This window comes from Cryptomeria japonica, chromosome 9 (assembly GCF_030272615.1).
Source record: "Cryptomeria japonica chromosome 9, Sugi_1.0, whole genome shotgun sequence".
NCBI classification, from domain to species: Eukaryota; Viridiplantae; Streptophyta; class Pinopsida; order Cupressales; family Cupressaceae; genus Cryptomeria; species Cryptomeria japonica.
The window spans coordinates 342,822,012-342,848,225 of record NC_081413.1 but is presented as its reverse complement, the minus strand read 5'-3'; positions in this window follow the sequence as shown (position 1 = coordinate 342,848,225).

Genomic DNA, 26,214 nt, shown 5'->3' with positions numbered 1-26,214 from the left:
AGGTTCGACTGCATTGAGATAATAGGATAATGTATAATCATTGTCAAAAGTAGGTATATCCATGGGTTGATTCTGTAAAGTACAATCAATCAATTCGGGATGTACTAAGGACAAATTTTGGATACGTTCAAGAGCATTCACGGTATTGTTATCACAACTGCGTATCGAAAAGTCAAATTCTAGAATGATACCTTGCGTAAGTGTCTCAAGACTAGGAAGATTCAGATCATGATTATTAAAGTTCACATTAATATTTAATCGATCTAATCCAATAGACATACTTGTAACATTGTTTACTACGCCGGACTAGACGTCATATCATGGTTTAATAGCAATAAGACTAGTAGGCAACTTTTCATTGTTTGTATCAGATGATTCAGAATTTGAGGCTGAGTGGGTATCATCATGAACAGGACTGTGTCTTCAATCTCTTTTCTAAGTCTTTCATCAATGTTTTTGGATCTTCATTTGGAGAGGCTTCCCTATTATGAGGCACAAATGTATCTGCACCTTTTGTCAATGCATTACAGATGACATTTGTATTAGTAGGAATACTGACTTCAGCTCTGTTATAAGGAAACTTTAAGCATTGGTGATATGTTGACGGTACTGCCTTCATTTCATGAATCCATGGCCTGCCCAATAATATATTGTATGACAATGGAATATCGAGAACCTGGAAAAGGACATCTCTCTCTACCAGTCCCACTCTGATTGGTAATGATACCAAACCTTTGGAGGTCCTCTCTTCTTCATCATAGGCTTTAATTGTTATTTTCTTGCCTGGATCAATGACATTTTCAGAGAATCCTAGTTGTGTAAGCAGATGATAAGTACAGATATTCAACCCCGTGCCTCCATCTATTAAAACACGTTTAACTCTATGTTTGTGGATCATGGCTTCAATATGCAACGACAAGTTATGTGGATGATTTAATGAATTGTCATCTTCTTCAAAGAAGGTCAAATAGTGAGGTGAAGTTAGATGGCCCACCATAGACTGAAACCGATCAATGTCTAAATCTTTTGGAACGTTGGTAGTGAGAAATGCTTTGTCTAGGATTTCCTTGTGAGCAGATGACAGTTGTAGCAATTCAAAAATTGAAATTTGATCATTTGTCTTTTTTAACTATTCAACCATGTTGTATCCAGAGGATGATGATGAGGTTAATCTTTTAAATTTATCCAAGGCTATTGGATTTGATGTTTCTTGAGCTAGGTTGGAAGAACTAGCCCCTTGGAGGGTAACTTTCTTTTGAGATCTGGTCAGAGCTTTTGCATATCGTGATTCATTTGGTTTATCCTGAACTATAATCACATTGCAATATTCTGAGTGTGAAGGTTCAATCATGTTGATAACGTTGTCCTGGCTGGCATAAGCATAATTTACCTTGGCACCTCCTTTGGTCTTTGAGGAATCACCTTGTTCATAAGCAGGCAGAGGGTCTTTAAATGCTTTATGATCAGCATTGGTTGGATGATTCCCAACAACAACTTTACCAATGTCTATGAGATCCTGAATCTCATGTTTTAGCTTCATGCAATTGTTTATGTTATGACCCTTATTCCGATGGAAGTCACAGTATTTATTTTCTCTCCACCATCTTGGTTTGACATCCAGATCATATGGTCTAGAGTTATCTAGTAGTGTTATCAAGTTGTTTGCCAACAGATTTTTGAAAGCAGACTCATATGGTTCTTCAAGAGGAGTAAAATCATGCTTAGGTTTGGAAAGCCAAGGCTTTTCTTTGAACCATTCCTTTGTTTTCTTTGGCGGATTCTCTGGTGCAATCTCAGCAGCTTTAAGTGCTTGTGTACCACTAGCCAGGTTGAATATTATGGATTTTGAGTTGGTTTTGACAATGTATACTGCCCCGTCATTAACAACATTCTTGTTGTTGTCTTTGGCAAATTTCCAATACTTGTTCTTCTCTTTGGAGCTAGATCCTGTTTGTGTTTCTTTCCAAGGTGTGATATCCCCCTTCTTTATGAGTACATCTTCCATTTGAATGGCATTATCTACCATTTTATTAAATGATGGGTGTACTTGCATTTGTACGCTATATTTCAGTTCAAGGACCAAGTTATTGACAAATATATCCATTTTCTCAGAGTCTGGAATAGGTTGTGGGTACCTAGAGAACATCCTCCTCCAGTGTTGGAAAAAATTAAGAAGAGGTTCCCCTGTTTTCTGTTGAGTATTACAAAGATCGATCATAATCACAGGATGTCAAATGTTGTATGAGTATTGTTATAAAAATAGTTGGATTAGTTCTTCGAATTTTTTTATAACTTTGGGTAGACTTGAGAACCATTCCATTGCTTGACCCCCTAAACTCCTTGGGAAGAGATGGATGAGGTACGTTTGATCGTGCATGAATTTCATACAAGCAGCACGAAATTCCCTAACATGATCTTGAGGATCTGAGGTACCATCATATTTGTCAAAGTTTGGGATTTCCACTCATGAAGGAAATGGAGGCATGTGTATATTCTTGTCAAATGGAAAGGGACATATTGTTTCCAGATAATATTGTTTTGGGGACTTGTCCTTATTCTTCAGCTTTGTGAACTCCATCTGCAAAGCTAGTAACTATTTGTGTACCATGATTATAGGTGAGTCTTCCCTTTTAGTAACAAGTGTCTAAACATCATATCCAATAGGAAGTTTGGCACCTTGTTTTGCTAGTTCTAAGAAATAGTCTTCCTTTTCTCGGGTCATGATAGTTTTCATCATTTTTCTAAAGTCTTTGTCTTTCTGACAGTCAAGGATTTCTTTCTTTGGAGATTCAGCATCTTCATCAATCTCACTTGATGATGAGGAGTCATGATTTTCAAGAATATTACGGTCATTTTTGTTTCCATCATTGTATTCTGTCTCATGTATAGTGGGAGATTTCAGTTCATCAAAAATTGGTCCGCCTGATGACGATGGTATGTCAGTGAGTAGATCCTTCACATAGAATGGATTATCTTGATAGGTGAAGGTTTGTTCTTTTCCTTTGGCTTGTTTCTTACGAGAACTCCTGGTTTGTATAGGCATATTTATAGATTTGTGTGACCTAGAGTTGTTTGTGATGTAGAGGTCAAGATCAATTTCAGAGCTAGTTGTTCTATTTAGAGTATTGTTTAGGAGAAACAACTGAGATTTTGTTTGATTTCAGGAATGATCTATCCTGTCTAAGATGTTATCTAAGTTGATTCTAAGCATAGTGTAAGATTCAGTCTGGTTTCAGGAATGATCTATCCTGGATAAGACGTTATCTAAGTGACTAAAATTTGATAGGTAGTTGATTGAACTAGTTGAAAGGTGATCGACCAAATCATGCAATGCAAATGGTAGAGGTACATCGTCTTGATCTATTTATGCTTAGGAAAATGATAACCAGTATTATGTTTGCTGTAAGCTATTTCTAGGCAAGTTTGACTGTTCTATTCTGACAAAACTAGAGACTCATACGACAGGATTTTCTAGATCGGACGACAATTTAGCAACTACAGGATGACAATAGTTCTGTTTCATATGAGTTGCTACCTCATACCGTACGACAAATGGGCATGTGTAGGATGACAAAAGACTGAGAGCAGTTTTGTTTCATATGACACAAGATATAGAGCCAGACGACAGAATAAAATGACTCGTTGGACACAGAATTGGGTCTAGGATGACAAACCAGAAAACTCGTACGACACAGGATGTGATATAGGATGATGAATTATCAAACTCGTACGACTGTTCACAAGACAGAGCCTAGAAATTTTGAGTTTTTCCGATTGCTGAGTATGACCAATTCTGAGATGGACTAATTTTTGACCAGGATAGACTAGTTTCTGACATGGACAGAGTTTTGACTTAAAATGGACTAGTTTCTGACACAGACAGAGTTTCGACTTAGGATGGACTAGTTTCTGACACGGACAGAGTTTTGACTTAAAATGGACTAGTTTCTGACATGGACAGAGTTTTGACTCACTGAGTTGTTTCTGGTCTTCACTAATTTTTGGTATTTCAATTTTTGTTTCAGGGATGAAAACACAAAAAACAAGTAGTATGTATAGTGACTCCAATCACAGCATGCAAACCCTAAGGAATTTGGTGAGGAAAGAAAACCTTTGCTTGTAGACTCAGGTACACACCCAATAGCTAATCAGAATACGGCCGCTGAGTCTCACACAATGGATTCTCAACATCGTATTATTTGACTCCAAATGCTAATGGGGGCACGAAATGACAAGTATCTTGGGAGAGTTACTATCTCTCTTGCACAAAGATTATCCCCTTTCGGAGATGAACTGTGTAGCTTCTAATTTTAAATTGGATTTAGTCAGGGATCCGTTCTGCGCGTCGAGGTATAAACTCAATTAAGAGGTCTCCCAACCTTGAAAACCAAGGTTTAATATACCCAAAGGTACAGAGGAGAGCTATTCCCAAGCACTGCCATTGACTTGATTTTCATCAAATCACGTTTATTTTATAGTGGGTTGGAGTACTTGGCGTCTAGTCGTTCCCACTTAGGTCATTCCCCTCACATCGGCTGTAACGACTTTAAGAGTTTTTCAACCCCTCGGGAGGGCAGGCCTGCTAAAGATGTACAAATCTCAAACAAAGAAAAAGCTTCAAGGGTCTAGATTTCTGATTGTCTAGAAAAAGGCAAGAGCATACTCTCCTACCTCTCAGAATCTTCTAAAAGCACAAAAGACAGATTTGTTCTTTAACCAGATAGCAAGTTAGGTTCCTAAAAATGAATTTAAAGAATACACGACGTTTAGTCGATTCTCCTTTAGGCAACCTACAAAGACAACGAATCAGTAGTCATATTGTCTTTGTGCAACAAGCATATTCTTCGACAAGCATTCTGCAAAAACTAGTTAGGCTGTAAGAAAACTCTGAGATAGACAGATAAACAGTCAGGGTCAGTCATCAGAATAATCAATCAGAAATGAAAAAAATATGAAATTTGCCTCTTTTACCAGAAAATACAAAATCGTACGACAAGAACTTGACTCGTATGAGACAGGATTCAGTATTATACGAAATAAGATTGTTGATGATGTCAGCTCATACGACAGAGAATTTCTACTCGTACGACAAAGTATCTGCTCCTACGACAGAGGATCTACTCCTATGATAGGATATTTGCAATTCGTGCGACACCTGCAGTTTGTCGTTTCAGTCTGTAAAAATTGTCGAACGAGATGTACAGACGAAAAACCAAAAAATCTGAAACTTGAAAAATAAAAAAATAAAGCAATCAGTCTTGGAGGCCAAAAAAAATGTAGTCTTCAAGCCCCATAGTGGGCGCCAGAGATGTGTGTGTGAAAAAGTGAACCTGTCATGGTTAGTAATCAATGATCAATAAGAAATAAACCATAGAAAAGCGACTAATTGCCTTCTAAAAGATGCGAGTATAAGATTGCTCTCAGATTTTTTTATAAGCAATACCAGTGACTAGACTACACCAAGATGAAGGATTTAATCTATATGATATTAAACTATATGGATGCAAGATGGATGAATAATTCAAGCAATAATAATCAATTCAAGCAACAATGGATGCAAATAATCTAAAAAAGCACAATAATTTTCAATGACTCCATAGCGAAATTAGCGTGATAATAATCTCCAAGCGTGTTCTCAAAAATCTCTAGGGTGGTTTGGAATGAGAGCTGAAGACTGAATTTATAGAGAATCACAAGAAAAAGCTCAATTTAGGATTAATTGAAATAACTGGGAAATCATGTTCAGTTAACCTTGAGATAGATTCCAATTATAGTTTAATTGAAATGCATTCAAATTAGAAGTCCAAGTTGCATTGGAAAATAATAATAAATTAATTCCATGCATATCTGATAAAAATAGATAATTCTTTAATTTATTCAAGAAAAAGGTCTTTTCAATGCAACTGAACTTCTTTTTCTGTTTTTGAAAGCTTTAAGTTCCAATTTTAGAGAATAATTCAATAATTCAATTAAATTGCTTTTCTGATTTCAAGTTCTAAATTTAGAAAAAGAAATAATATCTCAAGTTTGATTTCTCTCTCAATTCAATTCTTTTTGTTGTTTTATTTTCAATTCAACTCTTTGTAATAAATTAATCCTTTTTGTATGATTGAATGGCAAATTTATTAATTAATTAAATATGCAAGGATATTTAATAAATTAAAATGGGACAATTGATCAAAATGATATTCTTAGAAATGATTTGATTAATTAAATATATATTTAATTAATGTTGAGTAGTTGATTTGCCATGTGATTTTTGATAATTAAAGAATTAATAATATGCTCAAGATTAATTTAATTGCCTTTGGTTAGGACCTTGGTGATGTTGTCGAGATTAGGGGCCCATGGTTTAGACGACCAATTTTAGGGTATTACAGTATGTGTGGAAGTTGTTGGCTGCATTGAGTATTATTTTCATGTAATTATGTTGGTAGAGCCTCTTGTGATTTATTATTGGGCAATGTTAGGAGTGGCCTTCCTTGTGATGATCGGGGTCATGAGAGATAGGCTTGCATGAGGTTCCTTGTAAGGATGCATGAAGTCTAGACCACCACGGCACATTGGAGTTTTCCGTGATTTGTAAATAAGTGATAACCTAATAATTGATGGGTTGAGTAGTTAGATTAATTAATAAGATGTTAAATTGATTTGTGTCTCATCACTTAGTCCTAGGGAGGATGTTTTAGGATAAGCATGAGAAGGTCGTGAAGATGGTAAGCTAATCTCCCTTAGTCTCTCATAGGTTGAGATGGCTCCACATGTCCATCAGGCTAGTGCCTTGTGTTATTATGTTACTATGTTATTATGTTATGAGGATGTCATGTGATGACACTCCACTCCTACATGTGTTTTCCCTTATGATTTATGATTATTCTTATTGAATGCATTTATGTTTTGATGAGTTTTATGCCTCTAGGAGTTCTAATTAATTAAGAAAAATGGGTTTTCAGGACCCAAAACCTTTAACAAAGGAGATTAAGATAAGACAATAAAAAGTCTAGAGCTTATAAACTGCTTACAAAATGACTGGCAAAAAATCCAGCAAACCAAAAAGACAGCTAAACATAAAAATAGTAAAGAAACAAGGAAAGCACTACACAGCTATAGTCTTCAGCAGGTTACGCCTCTAGGATTTCATTTTTGTTGTACATGTGAGTTCTTTCTTGAGAGTCCTTGTGTGGTTAGTCTCCTTGGTTATAGGTGTCAACTTAGGCTTAGAGTATGTGTTGGGACCTTGTGTCATCTCCTAGCATGGGGGGTGGTTCCTTTGGTTCCACATGGTCGAGAGGTTGGTGCTTTTTAGCCATTGGGATGTTCTCTTGGATTCTTCTTCATGATGTACTATGGATGTACCTTGTAGCAGATTTATGTAATGGATAAGATGGAATGTATGTAATGTAATATTTTTGTATATAGTAGATGGAATCTTGTAGTAGAAAGAGATATGCTCATAATGTATTTAATGTACTTATATTTGTAAGATGAATTGTAGTTGGAAATTAGAATTTAGGAATATTTGTATTTGTACTATTGTAGAGATGTGATCTTATGAATCATGGAAATAAGTGGATTATAGTTGGAATAGAATGGAATTGCTTTATGGATTAGTTTTATTATTTCATGGAGTGTTTAGAGGTTAGTTAGAATGTTAATAATCTTGAAAGAGGAATGTTCGTAGATTAATAAGTGAATATGTTAGAAGATGTTAATTGGATCTAGTAAATAGGAATGATTCACATAGATGCATTGGTAGAAAGGAAATTATGCATATCATGAGCAATGAGTAATGTTGTAGGTTGCATATCTCATGGTTAAAGAATTAGAATATGATGCATTAATGAAGATGAAATATACCTATCATGTGTGTAGTATGTTAATGTGGAAATGAATTAAGTAATGATGTTAAAGTACCCTAGAGAAAGATTATTGATGTGTTATTTCTGCTTGCGTTATTTGATGAAATGAGCAATGATGTATGTTGATATTGGTTAATTGGTTAATGAATGTAAATAGATGGAGATTTTATAAGTTGCATTAGTTGTTTTTAGATGTTAATTAAGAAAAAAATTATCTCCATTTGTATATTATTATTTAGTTTCTTTAGGGTATTTTGGCAGGCATTACAACTTGGTATTAGAGCCCATGTTCAACACTGGATACCCTAGTTTTGATTGAGCCCATTGTGCATTTTAGCATTTGGCATGGGGTAGCTCAGTGGTTTTATCCCTGCTATTTATTTTTCCTTGTTATAGTTCTCTTAGATGTTTAGCTTATAGTTTCCTATGCATTTTCTTAGATAAGATGCCTGTTAGGGGGAGAGATCATCATCATGCTGGTCGCATGGGTACTCATAGGAACCCTTGCCTCAAGGTTTCTGAAGAGTCACACAATGAGGACCAGGAGCAGGAGCAGCCTAGAGATGATCTGATTCCACAGTTGGTGAACGTGCTTCAGGATCTTCTTGGCTGCCTAGCACCGAGATAGGAGGAGAACCAATAGGAGGGATCTCGTCATTCGGAGCATCGAAAGAGAGAGAATTCATGTTCTCCTAGAAGTAGAATGGAGGTGGATCAGGAGGTACTTGCAGCTATTCACATCAAAGGTTTGAATAGGACTCATCCTCCTACCTTTGATGGCTTGGGCAGTGGCATGGAGAAAGAGACATGGTTATTGGAATTAAGTAGGTGTTTTGCTATGCATCAGTGTAGCAGTAACACCAAGGTGAGATGTGCAATTTTGCATCTTCATGATTTTGCGATGACATGGTGGCACATGGAGGAACAGAAGTTGCATTTGGACATAGGGACAATATCTTGGGAATTATTCTTGGAGTGGTTTCGTGCTATATTTCTTTCAGATCATTGGAGGCAGAGGAAGGCTGATGAGTTCCATTATTTGAGACAACAGAGGATGACTGTGGAGCAATATGAGTGCAAATACTTCGATCTTAGATAGTATGTTGGATATGTGGATGATGAACCAATGTTGATTCAACACTTTTTTAGAGGTCTCAATGATCATATTGGTGGAGAGGTTCAGATGCATGGACCTAGGACCTTGGAGGTAGCTATGGAGAAGGCAAGACTAGCATAGGAGAATCTTTCATTAGCATCAGGAGGAGTGACTGGAGGACATATAGTTAGTGCACCTATTACAGGATCTATGGTGAGAGGACCACAACAGCAGTCTTAAGGATATGCTAGGAGCCATCCTTCTTCTTTCTATAGTGGTCAGCGGTTTAAGAAGAGGTTTTCTCAGGGGCAGAGCTTTGCTTGAGGTGCCAAATTTTAGGTTGATAGGAGTCACAATCATCAGCCTGATAGGAGACCTACTCCTTCTCAGCCAGTGCAGAGTTCTCAGCTAGCTTCTAGTAGAGGTAGTGTTTAGCAGTCGAGTACAACACCAGGTAGCAAAGTGTTTGTCATGAGAGATTGCTTTGCTTGTGGACAGCCAGGTCACATTGTCATTCATTGTCCTCAGCGTACTTCTAAGATGTTAGGGCAGTAGAAGCCGGCTAATTTTGAGCCTACAATTGGAGATGCAGGCAGGTCTCATCGTGTTTTTGCAGCGGTTGATAACCGTCAGGCTAAGCATCAGGCCACCGTTGTAGAGACATCAGGTGTGATAGGTGGTATCTCTTGTTCAATATTATTTGATTCTGGAGTGTCATACTCTTTTATTTCTCCTTTTCTAGTAGAGAAATGTGGGCTTGCTATGGAAAAGCAAGATGATAGGTGGTAGGTAGAGTTAGCTATGGGGTCCAAAGTGGTAGTGGATTCCCTTGTGCTTAATTGTCCTTTAGTCTTAGGAGATTTCCATACTTTTGTGGATCTTTGTGTTATGTCTTGGGGATCTTATGATGTGGTTCTTGGTATGGATTGGCTTGGATCTCACCAAGTGCAGATAGATTGTAGAGGTAAGAGAGTGTAGTGGATGGATGATAGTGGGCAGAGTGTGGAGATTGTAGGTATTCAGAGACCTATCTCTCTTTGCATGAATTTTGCTATGCAGATGAAGAGGTGTGTGCATAAGGGTTGCCAATTGTTTGCGGTTAGAGTGAAGGATGTGGATGAGGGAGTTAGCTCAGAGGATTTACTTCAACAACATCCCATTCTTCAGGAATTTGCAGATGTTTTTCCTAGTGAGATTCCAGGTATGCCCCCTCAGTGAGATATAGATTTCAGGATTGATTTGGTACCAGGAGCTGCACCTATTTCTAGGGCTCCCTATCGGATGACCATGTAGGAGTTGAGTGAGTTGAGGGTTCAGCTGGAGGAGTTGTTGGTGAAGGGATTTATTCATCCTAGTGTGTCCCCTTGGGGTGCACTTGTGTTATTTGTGAAGAAGAAGGATGGATCTCTTTGATTATGCATTGATTATAGACAACTTAATAAGGTAACAGTGAAGAACCGATATCCCTTGCCTCGGATAGATGATTTATTTGACCGGATTAAGGATGACAAAATCTTCTCTAAGATTGACCTTAAGTCCAGGTATCACCAGTTGAGGATTCAGGAGGCGGACATTCACCGCACAACTTTTCACACTAGATATGGTCATTATGAGTTCACAGTGGTACCTTTTGGTCTCACGAATGCACCTTTGGTTTTCATGAGCTTGATGAATGGTGTATTCAGGTTGTATTTGGATAGATTTGTATTAGTATTTCTGGATGATATTTTGATTTATTCGAGATCGGTTGAGGAGCATGAGGATCATGTGAGGCAGGTTTTATAGTGTCTTAGGGAGAATCAACTATATGCCAATTTGGTGAAGTGTGAGTGCTTCTAGACAGAGGTGAGGTATCTTGGTCATGTGATTTTTGGAGAGGGTACCATAGTTGGTCCCTTGAGGATTCAAGCGATTGTCAATTGGCTAGCACCCACTAATGTGGGAGAGGTGCGTATTTTCATGGGTTTAGTAGGATATTATTGCAGATATGTTCAGGATAGCTCATCCTATCACCTCTCTTCAAAGAATAGGGAAGAAGTTTGTTTGGACAAAGCAATGTGAGATAGCATTTTAGATCCTTAAGGAGCATTTGACCAATGCACCTATTTTAGCAGTGCCAGATCCTTTGGGGAATTTTGTGGTGTGCACAGATGCTTCTTTGGAGGGTCTAGGAGCAGTGTTGATGTAGGATGGTCATTTGATTGTATATGAGTCATGTAAATTAAAAATCATGAGAAAAATTATCCCACCCGTGATCTTGAGTTAGCAGCAGTGGTTCATGCTTTGGTTAGATGGAGGCACTTCCTTCTTGGACATAGATTCGAGTTGCACAGTGATCATTGTAGTTTGCAGTATATCTTCATGCAGCATAATTTGAATACTAGGCAGAGGCATTGGATGGAGTTCTTATGTGAGTACGAATTTGAGGTGAGATATATTCAGGGTAAGGAGAATGTGGTAGCAGATGCATTGAGTCGCAGGAGGCATGAGATTTTAGCAATGTCTCTTAGTGTGGATTTGAGGAGCCCTATTCTTAGTGCCCTTCCTTTAGATGTATGGTATCAAGAGATTATTGCAGAGGTTGTTGCGGGTAGATCTCTTGAGGGCAAATATGCAAGTTACTCAATGGAATTAGATGGACTTCTTATGCATTTAGGACGTATTTATGTTCCACCATTAGACGGTCTTCAAGATTTGATTGTGTCGGAGGCATATCGTGCACCTTACTCGACACATCCAGGTGTCAAGAAGATGCACGTGGATTTGAGACAGATATATCATTGGTCTGGTATGAGGAGAGATATTGCAAATTTTGTGTCATGTTGCCTAGAGTGTCAGTGAGTGAAGGTAGAGCATCAACGTCCCGCAAGATTATTATAGTCACATTTAGTTCCAGGATGGAAATGGGATATGATATCTATGGATTTTATAGTTGGATTTCCTATGTCTTCACGTCATCATGATGCTATTATGGTCACTGTAGACAGATTGACCAAAGTAGCACACTTTTCTCTGATCAAGTTTTCGTATACAGCAGCGACAGTAGCTCTGGTTGTCTTGGAGGGAGTTGTGAGGTTGCATGGTATTCGTCAGTGGATCATATCAGATCGTGATCCAGTGTTGACATCAACATTTTGGACAGCTCTTTAGTATGATTTGGGTATGCAGTTGAACTTTAGTTCATCTCATCACCCCAAGATAGATGGACAGACAAAGAGGGTGAATCGGGTTTTGGAGGACATGTTGAGGATGTACGTGATGGGTCAGCAGTCTTGATGGGAGGACTATCTCTATTTGGTTGAGTTTGCGTATGATAATGGTTACCATAGCTCTATTGGTATGTCTCCTTATCGAGCGTTATATGGTAGACCATGTTGTACGCCCTTGAGTTGGGACCGTTTAGAGGATAGAGTGTGTACTGGATCAGAGAAGTTGCAAGATATGGAGGAGTAGGTGGCTCGCATTAGAGATCATTTGTTGTCTGCTCAGGATAAACAGAAGAAATATGCAGATGCCCATCGAGTGGACAAACATTTTTCTATTGGTGATAGGGTATTTTTGAGAGTTCGCCCGCAAAAGAGTCTGATCCGTTACGGAAAAGGCTCTAAATTGGTACCTCAGTTTGTTGGACCTTTTGATATTTTGGAGCGGATTGGTCCTGTGGCTTATCACCTTGACTTGTCGCCTAGCTTGTCCCGCATCCATGATGTGTTTCATGTTTTAGTTTTGAGGTTATATCATCCTGATATTTCGCATGTGTTGGATTGGAATGCTTTACAAGTTGAGGACGGGCAGCTTTCTATGGAGCCCGTGCGCATTCTTTAGCATAGAGAGATGTCCCTCACAGGTCGGAGCATAGAGCAGGTAAGGGTCCAATGGGATCTGATTGATGATTCTTCAGCTACTTGGGAGGATGCACTACGGATGAGAGAGCTATATCCCTATTTATTCTTAGGCTTCTAGGAGTAAGCCTAGGCAAAGGGAGGGAGGATGTAGTGTCCACCCTTGATTTGACTTATTTTGACTAGAGTTGACTTTTATATTATGCTTGATAGACTTATCTAGACTATATTTTGATGAGTTGGATGATGATTACTCATGTGCTTCAGTGACTTATGATTGATGTTAGACACTATTGGACATATGCTATTTTGATTATCTATATGGATGTTGGTACTATCATGATTGATCATGTGATTTGATGATATATGTACTCGATGGATTTTATATGCTCACTATGTGATGGATTATTGATAGATTAGATTTATCATGGTTTTGATGATGATTATAATTACGCTAACCCTACTTCATGATTACATATGATGAGATGTTTATGAGATGTGTTTGACTATTGTTTGACTGTCTTCGTGATAGAGACGATTCCACATCACTCATTGCGAGCGGGATGTATCATCGCGATTCTCTATCACTTGCTTGTTCTATATATGTATATGTATATGTGGTATTATCATTTTGTGGTTGCAGGATTTTGTAGGTACCAGACATCGACTCCACTTAGCTTCACTGGTCTGAGCATGTCTTTAGTTCCAATAGCTTATGTGGTTCGGAGATGGCATGGGTTCCCCTCACATACTCTAGGTCTAAGTTGTTCACCGTGAGTAGTTAGCGTCTTGCCATAATTCACCATGTCAATTAGTAAGTTTGGTCTTTTGGTAGTGTGAGTTCTGTTTATGTTGGTTGATTTACTTGTTTATGTTAGATTAATTATGTGGCTCTTGATGTGTAGTTTTATATTTGGTAATGTTCATTTTAATGCATTTAATTTATAAGTTTTAAATATTTAATTATTTGGTATTTATATTTATTTGATAATTAGCGTTTATTGATTTTATGATTATTTAATATTTGATAAGCCTTATTGTTGTGTAATATTTATTTAATATTTGTGATTTAATCTTTAATGGTATTTTATTATTTAATTATTTATTTGACCTTCTATGGTTTGATATTTATATGATATCTTAAATTTATTTGGTTCTTTAATTTATTTTATTAGCTTTTGTGTTATTTGATTTTAATCCCCATTTGGATTATTAATTTACAGCTTATATTTATTTAATAGTTTGACTTTTATTCCTAAGTGGGGTGTATGAACACATTAAATTAAATAAAGAAATAAAACAATCCCACTTAGCTGGATAAGAATATTTTATTTACTTTACCTACCCTTCACTCTCATTGGTTAAATTCAAAATGGGCAAATAAATTATATTATATGGTGGGTTGGTAAAATATACTCCAAAATGGATATTTTGATTGGCTGAGATTGAGGCTAGAGTTTTGGATTATTGTTTCTTTTTATTTTTATTCCCGTGAAGTTTTTCGAGTTGGTTGGCTCTTCTCTGGAAATTTCTCCAGCAATTTTTCTTCTTGGTTTTGGATTTCTTCTCTCTTGGTTTTGGCTGGAGCTTGGATTGGATTTGGTTTGGCTTGTGGGAGCTCTTCTTCAGCTTCATTCCATTACTTCAAGCTATAGGTTGGAGATCTTCACTTTGCATTTGTTTCAAATGGCTTCTCTATGTATTCTTTGTGTCTGCATTGTTTTGGGTCTAGGTTGAAATATTATTTATTCTATAGTTTTTAATATTCTTGAAGGTTAATATTTGGGGAGGAAACTTTATATTATTTGGGTTTTGTATAGTTGCTGGAAAATATGTATTTGGTATTTCCTATGTATGTCGTTCCTTGTTTTGTGAAAAATCTTGTGAAGACATTTGATTTAATCTTGGTTCTTAGTCTGAGTTGATTTATTTCGTTTATACCCAAGTATTCCTTGTTTCTAGGCGTCTCTTTTCATATGTTTTTAGATCCCTTTCATTAAGTTTGGATTTATTATTTTACCGAAAGTTTTCAATTTTTTCGTAAGTCTTGTGCAAAAGCGTTGTCTTAATGTGCGAAAGCATTGTTTTGTATTGCATTTGCGCTGCTCTACGCAACATAAGTGCTGTCACAGAAAGCATACACATGAATCTGGAAACATAAGCGCTATTTTAGGATGCATATGCGTGATTCTGGAACACATAAGCATTGTTCTTCTTGACACAAGCATTGTTCTTTTTGGAAGAAGTGTTGTCTTGCAGGGCAAAAGTGTTAACCTATCTGTGTTTTGTATTATCTCAGTTTTAATCATTTTTGAGGTATTTTTCCGAATTGATTTTTGTACCAGAGGCTTTATTTGAGGTCTATTAATATTTCTCAGTTTTGGGTTTGACCAATTTTGATGCATTTGGATGGTTTCGAGTATATTTTCTTCCCTGCACCATTTTGTATACTTTAGACTCTCTTCTATGTGGATATGCCATGGATGATTGAGATGATTACTATGTTGTTTTGGACCAGCAAGTGACTAGACCTTGCTGTGATGTTATCTTTTATTTGATGGCAGCATTTGATGACTTGATATGCCTTTGTTTATTGTTAGCCAAGAGGCTTATTTTTCTATATTGATGTTGTTGTATCCTTGTTTATATTGTAAGAGTATGTGTGGAAGTTGTTGGTTGTATTGAGTATTATTTTCATGTAATTATGTTGGTAGAACCTCTTGTGATTTATTGTTGGGCCATGTTAGGAGGAGTGGGCTTCCTTGTGATGACCGGGTTCATGAGAGATAAGCTTGCATGAGGTTCCTTGTAAGGATGCATGAAGTCTAGACCACTAGGACACATTGGAGTTTTCTGTGATTTGTAAATAAGTGATAACCTAATAATTGATGGGTTGGGTAGTTAGATTAATTAATAAGATGTTAAATTGATTTGTGTCTCATGACTTAGTCCTAGGGACGATGTTTTAGGATAATCATGAGAAGGTCGTGAAGATGGTAAGCTAATCCCCCTTAGTCTCTCATAGGTTGAGATGGCTCCACATATCCATCAGGCTAGTGTCTTGTGTTATTATGTTATTATGTTATGAGGATGGCATGTGATGACACTCCACTCCTACATGTATTTTCCCTTATGATTTATGATTATGCTTATTGGATGCATTTATGTCTTGATGAGTTTTACGCCTCTGGGAGTTCATTCTTGTTGTATGTGTGAGTTGTTGCTTGAGAGTTCTTGTGTGGTTAGTCTCCTTAGTTATAGGTGTCAGCTTAGGCTTAGAGTATGTGTTGAGACCTTGTGTCATCTCCTAGCACTGGGGGTGGTTCCTTTGGTTCCACATGGTCAGGAGGTTGGTACTTTTTATCCATTGGGATGTTCTCTTGGATTCTTCTTCATGATGTACTATGGATGTACCTTGTAGCAGATTTATGTAGTGGATAAGATGGAATGTATGTAATGTACTATTTTTGTATATAGTAGATGGAATCTTGTAGTAGAAAGAGCTAAGCTCATAATGTATTTAATGTAATTATATTTGTAAGATGAATTGTAGTTGGAAATTGGAATTTAGGCATATTTGTATTTGTACTATTGTAGAGATGTGATCTTATGAATCATGGAAATAAGTTGATTATAGTTGGAATAGAATGGAATTGCTCTATAGATTAGTTGTATTATTTCATGGAGTGTTTACAGGTTAGTTAGAATGTTAATAATCTTGAAAGAGGAATGTTCATAGATTAATAAGTGAATATGTTAGAAGATGTTAATTGGATCTAGTAAATAGGAATGATTCACATAGATGCATTGGTAGAAAGGAAATTATGCATATCATGAGGAATGAGTAATTTTGTATGTTGCATATCTCATGGTTAAAGAATTAGAATATGATGCATTAATGAAGATGAAATATACCTATCGTGTGTGTAGTATGTTAATGTGGAAATGAATTAAGTAATGATGTTAAAGTACCCTAGAGAAAGATTATTGATGTTGTGTTATTTCCGCTTGCGTTATTTGATGAAATGACCAATGACGTATGTTCATATTGGTTAATTGGTTAATGAATGTAAATATATGGAGATTTTATATGTTGCATTAGTTGTTATTAGATGTTAATTAAGAAAAAAATTATCTCCATTTGTATATTATTGTTTACTTTCTTTAGGGTATTTTGGCAAGCATTACATCTATTCTTCCATTACTGTAGAATTCTCTGATGTTGCTGGATTAACTGGTTCAACACTTTGTTCTGGTAAAGGTGCTACTGGTTTAGATATAATCATTTCCACTATCGGTTCCTTCTCATAAACTCTGATTTGACTTATGTTCAGCTCATCTGCTTTGACATTAGCCCTCTCCACAATTCTCTGCCATCTCTCGTTATAACATCTATATGATTTTCTTTCATTATAATAACCAAGAAATATTCCCTCATCACATCTAGGATCAAATTTCCCAATGATATCATCTCTCCTGATATAACATTTACTACCAAAAATTCTGAAATACTTAATTGTAGGTGTATTGCCAAACCATAATTCATAAGGTGTCTTTCCGATTTCTCCTTTGATATGTATTTGTAATACCTTAAAATTGGTCATCTAAACCATGGGCCCCTAATCTTGACAATGTAATGCCCCTACCCTAGTCGGCCTTGTAAAAACCATTTGACCTTGGTTGATTTACTATGTGGCATTCTTGAATGGTTGGTTAAACGTGATGCAAGGTTGTAGATTAGATAATATAAATAATTATGCATACCTATTATTGTGCTTTTGCATCGATTCTTGTGTAAATGTAGTTGTTTCCTAATTCTTGTTATAAATCTCGAGCTAACACCTTCATTGAATATGTATATGTATATGTATGCTTGTGTGATTCATGGGTGCAGGAGATTGCAGGTACAACACCGCCTAGGGTGAGGTTCATCTCCTTCGGGATTCGCAGGGTTGAGTATACCTCCATCCTTAGAATTCAGATTTGGTGGTCACAAACCTCTTGTCTTGCCTTAGCCATGGTCAGTTGAGTATCGTGTGTGGTCCGTAGGGTTTTCTTTTTGTTTGGGGTTGCATGTCGTGTGATTGGTGGACTTTCTTGGTTTGCATGCCATGCATGTGGGGAATGGAGTATTTTAGCTTAAGTATTTAAATTGAAATAATGTGTTCATTTACGCATTAGTTGTTGAGGAATTAAAATAAATAGGTTTCCTTCATGAGATTAATCATTTATTAAAAAGATCACTTTATTATGTTGTAGCGAGTTTAATGTAATAGTTAATTTTAAATAACGAATTTAAGTAGTTATGCGTTTTTAAAAAAAGAAATATTTAAAGACATTTGGAAATAGAAATAAATTAATCATTTTCGCATTTTGGAAAATGAAAGGGTAAATTTTATTATTTAAAGAAAAATATTTTTAATTTGTAAAGTTGATATAGTATAAAAGATTGATTTGGAAATTAAATTAATCTAAATACCTTGCCCTTGTCAATAGTTCGAAATATAATGTAGGCCTAAATTAATATTGAGAAATTAAAATTTAAAATTAAATAAGGGAGAAGCATATTAATTAGAAAATCAAGTTAAATTAATTTAGTAGTTGAAAAGAATTATTAATTCTTTTTATTTTAAAAAAAGGGCTTGAATTTGAAAATTAGAAATTAGGTCAAAGGGGATTCTTTTAACCTAGGTTGAAAATTTTTTTGGGGATTATTATTTTCCTTTGAAAAAAAAAATGTGGGAAGGGAGATGGGGAGACTTTGGAAAAAAGATGGATTTTTACAGCTGCAGATTTGGGGGCTCATCTTCAAAAATTCTTCCCGGAATGCTTATTGAGGTAGGAATCTGTTCATCAGTTTGATTAAAATGTTTATTAAAAAAAAAGGGGTTTTGTATGTTTTTTTTCTTGCAATATTGGTTTTCAGATTCTCCATTGTTGTCTATGAGTAAGTTTCATTGTAGAAATTTGGTAAAGATTAGCTTTTGTTGGATATTTGTGTGAAAAATGGACTGCCTTATGCCCAAATATTGTTTGGATTGGATGGTTATTCATCAATCTCTTCTATTTTTTTTAAAACCCATAACATTCTGGAAAGAGAAAAAAAAAAAAGGCTATGACTGTGATAAATGGTTAATGGTGGATTTACGTTTATTTTTAGTTATTTCGTTTGTGCATTTAAAGAAAAATAAAATAAAATTATTAGTTAAGTCGAACTAGTTTATATAAAAGAAAATATACCAAAAAAAAATATACAAAAAAAAAAAAACATAGGAAAATAAATTGGGGTTTCGGGGGGGGAGCCGAAGCTCAACCCGCCCCTCCCTGCGGCGCCACCGCAGCTCCTCTCGGTTCCCACACATAGTGGGGGCCGGAGGGGACTTCATCTCCCATGCAGGCCATAGCTCCTCCCGGCTCCACTGTGTGGGGGGCCGAAGGGCCTGCGACCCCCACGGCGGCCGCAGTACCCCCGACTCCACTGTAGGTGGACGTCGAGGGGCCTGCGTCCTCCGTGGAGGCCGCAGCCTCTTCAGCTAGGGCACAACCACCCTAGGGTTTCGCCACCTAGGGTTTGGCCGCCCTCAAATTTTTATATTTTTTTTATTATTATTTGCATGGTATTTAAAACATGAATATGGTGCTTTCTTTTAAAAAAAAAAGGGGATTACTTATTAATATAAATTTATTATAAGTAATATTTTTGTATTATAAATGTGAGCTGACATTTATATTTTAACAAGTTATGTTTAAAAAAAAGGGATAAATATATATATATTAAAATATATACTACTATAGATAATATCTAATTAGCATATATTATTAATTATATATATTGATCATTGGATTCAATATAGCAATGCTTTCCACTATATTTACAATTGTTGAAATGTTGTTTATAATTTTATTTCATTGAAGTGGGAAAATATTGGGACTCATGTTTAGATGCTAATGAGTAAATCGAATGGTGGAATTAGTCTTTATTTTTAAATGTATGCAAGGGAAGCTTAATTTAGCTGGAAGATGACTTTCCCGTTTCTTTATTCACTTTAATGTATTTTGTTTTTTATAGTAAAAGGGTAATTTTTGTGTTGTTAGAAAAGGGGCTAGAGTATTGTTGTAAAACCAACCTGTCATTAATGTTTATCTAAAGATTAAATAACTTGTTTAGATGCTTAAACCAATCTGAGAAAAGACTGTATTTACCCGTTAACGCTTGTGCAAGGTTTAATATTTTGTAATCGTTATGTCTATAATATTAGCACGTCCTTGTTAAGTTTGTTGGGTCCCTGTCGTCTGGTTGCTTGTGTTTGGTCATAGTCGGTCAAGTCTCCATTTAGGGTACCGACAGCTAAGAAACCCTTGTTTTTGCTTTTGATGTACTCAGTAGAATCCGCTTCAAAAGGGATCAATTATGTAATTAACGACCGAGGTGGTTGTTGTATATTGGTTGTGTTCGCCTAAGTGGCAAAGATGTAAAAGGCATGTAATTTATGTATTCCTAACTATAATAAATGCCAGAGGGGTCTTGCAGTTGAGTAGACCCGAAGATGTAGCCCTTTAGGGGTGAACTCCGAGATCATATCCGTGTTATGCGATGCCTTGTCTCTTTTATTTCATACTTTAAGTTATCATGTATGGTTGTATCTTGTAAGTGTATAATGGGAATTTAATGAAGCTAAATCAAAGTGCATAAATTTAGTCATCTTGATAAATGTAGTAAATGGGGTCATAAAAGATTGTAATTATGATTATGGAAAAGTATTTTGTTAATGTTAATTAAAAGAAGTAATAGTGGAAAGAATCTCGCTAGGTCACCATTATTGGATTAACTTGTTATAAAGCATGTAAATTGAACGAATGAGAATGGGTAACAAAGATAGGATTAATGTCATAATTTCTAAATTGAAATCTAATGGATGAACCTCATATGGGAATTTACCTTTTTATCTTAGTAAATGAATATCATCATGTTAGTTATATGTCACTTTATTGGATGAATTTATTTAGTTATTTATGTTTTAATCTTAACAAATAATCCTTATCAGATTAATTTTATAATTGGGTGAGCTCAACTAGCTATCCATATTATAACCCTGATAAATGAATTTCTTTATGAATAGCTAAAATTGAACTGAAGGGGAAGGATTCATCTAGTTGTTTATATCTTAATCTTAGCAAATGTATCTCTTCATATTAACTTTATTTTAACTGAAAAGAGTGACACACATTAAGTTAGTTATATTTTAATCCTAATGGAAGAACGTCATTATGTACTTATATTTTTTAATCTTGAAATAATGAATATCATCTTGCTAAGTATATTTTAATTAAAGGGATGAACTCATGTGGCCCTAGTACATTTTCACCTTAATGAATTGAGCTCCATCTCTTAGCATTATTTTAACTTCAATGAAAGAACTCTATGGCTACTTACTTTTTATCCTCCATAAACGAACTACGACTCATTAGTTGGTTTTGCTTGAAATCAAAAGAAGGAATCCTCGTTTTATTAATTGCAGTTTAATCCTAAATGAATGAATCTCATCTTATTAGCCATACTTTTAATTATAAAGGATGATATCATTTGTGGTTGGTTACCTTTAACCCAAATGAATGAACTTCGTTATATTAGTCGCATTGTACCTTAATGGGTGGCCTCTTAAGTTAATTATGTTTTAAAGTGCATTGAGTAAACATCCTCATGTTAGCCTCCTCTCCATTCAAAATAGATGAATGCTTCCTAAAATTCTAAGATGTCAACTTATCGAACATAATATATATCCATGTCTTAAGCATTAACTCGTAATTAAGATATCCAACTTATTGGATCAACTGTCACGAGTTATGTTAGGTGTAAGGTTACATAATCGCGTTGGGAAACTCCTTAGGTTCGTTAGTCTTCTGCTGTGTTATCTAAGCTTTAGATAACTCCAAATTATCTTAATGTTGTAACTAATCAGTAATACTCGTAATTATTATTATAAAAAAAAAATTTACACTCTATTTGAGTGTTTTTAATTTAAACCCTTTGGGGTTTCCTAGCAGGGCATTACATTTGGTATCAAAGCCCATGTTGCAACACTGGGATCTATGGTTGCGCTTGTGCCCTTAGTTGGTGTGTGTGTGCCTACCTTATGTTGTATGCTTGTCCTCCTTGATGTGAGGGTCTGATTGAGCAAACCCTACTTGTGTGTAACGCGTGTGTTCACACCTTGTTTCCACCTTCTTGATGTGGGTGTTTTGGGAATGATTATAGGTGTTTTGTCTGCTTATTGAGGTCTTGGTCTATGATTTCTCTTACTCTGAAAGGGAGTCGTATGTACCTTCGTTCTTGAATTGTTTTACTCTTTTGACTAATCCATCTAGATTGGTTGGTAATATCTTGACTCTAAAAGTACGAAATGTGCTTGTTTCTGGTTTTGATCTATCTTAGAGAAGACCACTAGAAGAACTAGTATGGCAAAATAATAATAATAATTAAATGCTTATTTTGTGGTAAATTAAATGACTATCACCCTTCCTCCTCTCTCTCACTAGAGATTAAAATGTTTGTGATATTGGTAATTATCTCTTATTTAAGTTTTCTTATTGCAAGAGAAAGGATGATATTTCTTGAGCCCTTGTGTGAGACTTATAACGCTTATGTGTTTTAGATGGTGAAAGGGATTTGGTTTGGGAGTTAATTTCTGGTTAATGATAGAAAATTGTATGTTTGCATTAAGGGTTCTCCATGTGCTTGGTAGGAGTAATATAATTAAATTCCATCTTAAGTAAATATGCGCATAGTTGATTTTGAGCGAATTGCTTTGTTGTGAAAGAAGTACCAAAGGAGAACATGTTACAGTAGCATCGAGAGTGTGTTAGTGTGTTCCTTGAAGGATTGTTTTATGTGCTTATTCAAACTAGTTTGATTTAGGATCTATTTTAGTAACGCACCTTTAACTTGTTTTGGATATGGATAATTGTCTTATTATGTTTAGAAAAGAGTAAATGAAAGACTTGTTAATTTGTATGCATTAAATGTGTAATATCTAGTGGATAGCTCTTGATTTACCTTCTTGTCATATTATAAACTTTCGATGTTAGATTTGATGTATTATTGTATTGTATTACGAATAGTGATTGTTCTCAAGAAGACTTGTATTACAAAAAAATTGGTTGTCTTGAATTCTTGTTCGGAAAACTAGAACATTATATTGCAACAATAATAATTAGAAATGTCATGTTAGGTTGCTTTGGCACCCTCCTAAGAGATAGCGAAATGAAAACCATGCAACTAAAAGGATAGACTTATATCTGAGCATATGGTGTGATCTTGTAGTTCTTGCGTATTCGTAGGAAATAGTTGATTTTCCAACTCTCTTCCTCCTCTTGCCTAAATTATAGAATTTGTTGTTTTGAAATACTATTGAGAATGCAGTGATTTAAGGGGAATTTGTATAACGCATATGAAGTTGTATGTTTTCTTTTGGCTTCTAATTAAAAGAGGAAAGTATTTCGCCTTGGAAAAGAAAATTGCATAGTTAGTAATATGAATGAAAATGATTAGTGGAAATGGAGAAAGATATTGGAATGACGTTATTTCCTTGTGTAAGTTTGAATTGTTAAGAATTTCAGAACATGTATCTAGAGTAAACTTTATTTAGTGATTCATGTGTAAAGCATAATTAAAACTTCCCTTAAGTAGGTGATAGCGTAATTGAAAGTACTCCCCATAAATGTGACTAAACCAGTAATGGTGCTATTCCTTGTGTGTTGTAAGAGACCTGTACTTTCTCTATGTGCCCATGGGATGGTGAAGTAATCAACCATAGAGTATATGTTTGCTTATGAGTGTGGGAAACCATACCTATTTATGTGATGATGCATATTTGTTCCCTTACTGAGTGCCAACCCATGGGTTGTTGATAAGTCAGTATGTGAAGGGGTTGTATTAGAAGTCACCATTCCTTGAATAGTATGAACAACGTACAAGTAATGTCAATGCGAAGCGACTTTAGCTTCCCTATCTCGAGGAAAAATATAGCTATATAATGAAACTGTATTATAGGTGTACTCAATACTTTCCCTTAAGATGAATCGATTTATGAGGTTCATGTGTGCCAGCCTAATTCCTAACTTTAATTTTGAGCATATAGATGACAGACTTGAGAATATTGATGTATTTTATTGGAGAATCTTTTGCCTTGTCTTCATGAGAGGCGTGTTATTCTCTTACATGAGTTGCCAATCGACTAGTGTTGGTAGACTTGTGGGTAGACCTTAGCCATGTATACCTCTGGCTTATGGCGGGTATCCTGAGAGGAACATCGCTATGCGGGGTGTGACCGGCTCATGCCTTATCCATGAGGTGCACTGCCATGCAGGATACGTCCATTGCGTGCCCTATTCGCTTGGAGTATTGCCATGCCGTGCTAAGACATGATGCGGGATGTAGTAGACATTTCCATGCGGCCTACCGATAGGTATAGGGTAGAGCCATGCCCCATGACGATGTGATGCAGGGTGATGTCAAGGTGCACACTGCCATGCCATGCGGATGTGTGACTTGGCCACACCACATGATGAGCTACTATGATAGCTAGACGATTGTCCCTTCCTTCCTTGTTGGTGGCTAGCTGCTAGTCACGTAGTGATGTAATGTGCACTTATGATCTTCTTTTATTATTTATTTATTTATTTATTTCCTTGTGGGCCAGAAATTTATTTTATTTTGACCTTAAAGGTGTAGCCATGATCTTGCAATCTTGTTCTTACTTGATTTGATGTTGCAATTCCGAAATTATTTTCTTGCCTTACTATTGGAATTGACGATTATTATCTTTATTCTTCTATACTTTGGTGGCTAAACTGGTTTATCCTTATTGTTTTCATAAGTTGGTCTTGTGTTGCAATGTGAATTCCTCTCCAAGAACGTAGGAGACAGTCTTGGATGAGTGTATACAAGGAAGTAGACATAGGGAACCTTGAGGATGGAGGTATGTGAGGCTGTGAGATAGCTAGGATCCACTACCTACCTATGAGTGGTGACTATCTCTTGGAGGCTAAACACCTTACATAGCAAGGGATATTCACAAAGGACTTGTATGGAAGGTAGCACCGCTATGGTGTACCCTAGCACCATCAAGCCCTTGAGTGAGATGTTGGATATTGATGATCATGTATTTGTTCAGTGAGCAGGCATAGAGATGTTGATCATATATGTTACCTTTGACCAAGCATTAGACATACTCACATGTGGCCTTTTGTGTTGTGCAAACCAGTTATGTGGATGATTATTATGTGTAATCATGGATTAAATGGTATTAACTTGTCACTATGTTATGGGACATAGTCATTGGAAAAGTTCTTATATGTCTGGAAAGTGTAAACAATTGAGTTATCTACATTACTCCTAGTTATGGAAATGTTAACTTGGTTGTAGAAATTGATTTTTGAAGCTAGTCCTATGCGATAAATTGTTGTTAAAAGAGGTATGGGTGAAAGAATTTGATCTTGATGGCATGTTTTCTTGTCATGTTTGATAGGAGATTATGGTAACTATTGTCTATATCTTGTACTGCAATAAATTGGTGTAATGAAAGGAAGGAAAAAATTCTCGGTTCTCTACTATGATTGTGTGTAAATTCTAGGATATTTTAAGAAGTGTATGATTTTAGATGCATTCTGCTAATTGATAATGGCATTCATAGAGGATTTATAAATAATTTTTTAAAATGTTGACAAAATAATTGTTGGTGCAAATTGATAATTGTTAATTGAGTTTAAGGGCTAATACGTGTTGTATGACTTCCGCTTAGCCTTGCGACTTCCAAGAGTAAGTCGGAGCCTAGGGGGGGAGAATGTAATGCCCCTACCCTAGTCGGCCTTGTAAAAACTATTTGACCTTGGTTGATTTCCTATGTGGCATTATTGAATGGTTGGTTAACCGTGATGCAAGGTTGTAGAGTAGATAATATAAATAATTATGCATACCTATTATTGTGCTTTTGCATCGATTCTTGTGTAAATGTAGTTGTTTCCTAATTCTTGTTATAAATCTCGAGCTAACACCTTCATTCAATATGTATATGTATATGTATGCTTGCGTGATTCATGGGTGCAGGAGATTGCAGGTACAACACCGCCTAGGGCAAGGTTCACCTCCTTCAGGATTCGAAGGGTTGAGTATACCTCCATCCTTAGAATTCGGATTTTGTGGTCACAAAACTCTCGTCTTGCCTTAGCCATGGTCAGGTGAGCGTCATGTGTGGTCCGTAGGGTTTTCTTTTCATTTGGGGTTGTGTGTCGTGTGATTGGTGGACTTTCTTGGTTTGCATGCCATGCGTGTGGGGAATGGAATATTTTAGCTTAAGTATTTAAATTGAAATAATGTGTTCATTTACGCATTAGTTGTTGAGGAATTAAAATAAATAGG